This window comes from Leucopleurus acutus (genome assembly GCF_964270905.1).
Source record: "Leucopleurus acutus genome assembly, chromosome: 7".
NCBI lineage: Eukaryota > Metazoa > Chordata > Mammalia > Artiodactyla > Delphinidae > Leucopleurus > Leucopleurus acutus.
The window spans coordinates 64411177-64414665 of record NC_139150.1 but is presented as its reverse complement, the minus strand read 5'-3'; positions in this window follow the sequence as shown (position 1 = coordinate 64414665).

Below are 3489 nucleotides of genomic sequence, written 5' to 3'. Positions count from 1 at the left end.
GGTGGGCAAGAACCACAAAGGGCTAATTCAGCATAAAATGCTTTCTTCCACTCCTTCCTTCTATGAGTTAGGGCAAGCTAAAGTCTGTCACAGATCAGGTGTTCCTGCCAGTGGATGGCTTTTCATGTCGTGACTCAGTAACCCAGGTTCTTTCATTCTTGTGGCTCTGCCCTCTTCTAGCTGCCAAAGGAGAAGAAGCATGGAGGGTAGTGTGAGGGGTGTGGTACTTATCATCTTCTGCATGTTCTCATTCTATTGGCTAGAGCTCAGTCACCTTGCTTCACCTAATGACAAAAGAGGCAGAGTAATGTCGTCTCTCTGTGGGCTCACAGAGAAGAGGAAACGGGTGTGGGCAGCAGTTAGTTTGTGTCTGCCACATCCCCATTTGGGCTGGATCTACCATGGTTTTCCCAATGTGTCCATGCTTTTATGTTTGCCTTTTGGTTTTTGGAATGAGCAGTTAGATGGATTTGGGGAGGTATTAGTTATAACTCAATGAATGGAAAGTGAAAAAATCAACTTGAGCTAGTTAGTGAAAAACAGAACTTGAGGAATATGTGAAACAGATAGAGGGTGTCTTGTGGAACCCAGGGGAAGGAGAGTGGGAGATCCTCAGGAAGTATTTGAATTCAGAGTAGAATAGCTTTGCAGATTGTTTTTCCTCTGTCTCTCCTGGGCATCCGCTTCCTTCTCAGAAGATGAACCTCTGCTAGTGGTTCACAGGCTACATGATGGGAGGGAGATGTCCATGACAAAAAGGATTATTTTTCTCTCGGGTTCCATCTCTATTGCAAACCAGTGAAGGATCCACTCCACGTTGTCCTCGCCCAGGGTCCTGGGCTATTGGAGTCTTTGCCATCTGGCATGAGAGGGGAAGGAATCATGGTATACAAGAATTGGCTCTAGGGCATCAACTGTATGGTGACAGGTGGTATCTGGACTTAAGGTGGGGATCATTTTGTAGGGTATACAAAGATTGAATTGTTATGTTGTACACTTGACATTAATATAATGTTATATACCATTAAAAAAAAAAGAGTTGGCTCTTAAAGCCTCCACTTGGAAGTGACACATATTTCATGTTCAAAGCAAATCACAGAGCTTTACCTAACTTTAACTGGGTGGGAAAGTGCGACACTATCATGTGCTTGGAAGGAGAAGTACCAGAAATAGTTGTTAATGACCACCACGGTCTAGATATTTGGTTCACTCTCCTTCCTGCACACAACATAAACTCATTTCTGCCCCAAGGGAGATCACCCCTAGATATCATCCAGTTGTGGCATCTTTGTGATGTGCCCTGTAGTCTATTTCAAATCCAAATGTAGATCTGATTGATCTGGTTACCATGAACTAAAAAGTTATTTGCCCTCTATGCACAATTTATATACTGGTTGGACAGAGGCAGGATAATCACTGTAAACACTCCCATTCTGAAAGTGCTAAGTGAAGCATGGGAAACACACAGCAAACATTGGTCTGTTACAATTCTAACATCCTATATTTTCAGGCTCCCACCTTGGGAATGGAGATGCTTCTTGATTAGGCCTTGATCCCATTTTCTGGGAGGAGCACCCTTGTCTGTGGTTCTCTCTGGCATCTGGCTCCACCTTCTGAGTGATTCTTTATTTTCCATAATTTTTTGGCCACATTTGAAGTGGCTATCAGGGAAATTGCCCTCCTTAGGAAATGAGCAACTTTCTCAACACTTTCCTCTCCCATATTGGGGCCAAAGAGCCATTTTAAGTATCAAAAAGTCACATCTCTTTCAGTGCAGGTGGTTCTTTAGCAGTACCAGTCTCTGAAAATTTAGTGTGCTTTTAATCTATTTGATTCAGCACCAAAGTATTTCTAAGACATTATTCTCTCCCATATCCAACCTCCCTTGACTTAATTGGCTAAACTTAATATTGACTTGAGTCAATACCATTTCTGGAATTGATTTCTGTATTAATCAGAATGGGCTAGGATATGCTAGAGTAACAACCAACTCCCAATTCTCAGCAGCTTAAAATAACAATAGTTTGTTTCTTGCTCATGCTGTATGTGCATTTTAGGTCAATAGAGGACCCTGTTCTGCATTGTAGAGGCCATTGGAACCCCCATCATCTGGAATGATACTTATCACTATGCAAAGGAAAGGGAGTTTGGCAAATTACACACTGGCATTTTTTTTAACACCTTTATTGAGGTATAAGTTAAATACCATACAGTTTACTCCTTTGAAATATGCAAGTTTACATTTAGTAAATGTACACTCTTGTGCAACCATTACCACCATCCAGTTTTAGAACATTTCCATCACCTCAAAACTTCTGCCTTGCCTATTTGCTGTCAGTCCCCTCTCCTAACCCGCTGGCCCCAGGGAAACACTGCCCTGTGTGTCTCTGTAGTTTTGTCTTTAGTATAAACTTTATATAAATGGAATCAAACAAGATATAGGCATTTGTTTATGGCTTCTTTAGCTTAGCATAATGTTTTTGAGATTCATCTATGTTGGATATATTTGCAGTTCATTCCTTTCTATTGCTGAATTGTTTTCCATTGTATGAAATTACTGCATGTCAATTATCCATTCTCCAGCTGGTGGACATTGGATTGTTTCTAGGTTTTGGCTTTTAGGAATAACAACACTATGAACTTTCACCTACAAGTCTTTGTGTGGACATAAGTTTTCATTTTCTTAGGCAGATGCCCAGGGGTGGAATTCCTGGGTTATATGTAAGTGTATGCTTAACTTTTTAGGAAACTGCCTGCATGGAATGTACCATTTTCATTGCCATCAGCAGTGTGTGCGGGTTCCCATTTCTTTACATCCTTAACAATCCTCGATGATGTCATTCTTTATTTTAACCATTTTGATATGTGTGAAGTGGTGTCTCACTGAGGTTTTGATGCGTACTGTTTTTTTAATTGAGCAATAATTCACATAATATAAAATTCATTATTTCAAAGTGCACAATTCTGTGTATACAATTCAGTGCGTTTTCTACTATATTCATTGTTATACACCCATTATCACTGTAAATTCTAGAATGTTTTCATCACTCTAGAAAGAAACCTTGAATCCATTAGTCAGTCCTGATGCCCTCTTCCCCCCATCTCCTGGCAACCACTGATCTAATTTCTATCTTCAAGGATTTGTAAATTCTGGTCATTTCATGTAAATGAAATCATATAATATGTGACCTCCTGAGTCTGGCTCTTTTACTTAGCATAATGTTTTCAAGTTTCATCCATGTTGTAGCGTGTAATAGTACTTCATTCGTCTTTGTGGCTGAATAGTATTCCATTATATGGATATACCACATTTTTTTCCCTCTGTTCACTAGTTGAGGGACGTTTGGGATGTTTTCACTTTTTGGCTTTTATGAATAATGGTGCTATGAGCATGCATGTACACATTTTTGTGTGAACAAATGGTTTAAATTTTCTTAGGTATATATCTAGAAGTGGAATGTATGGGTCATATGATAACTCTACATTTAA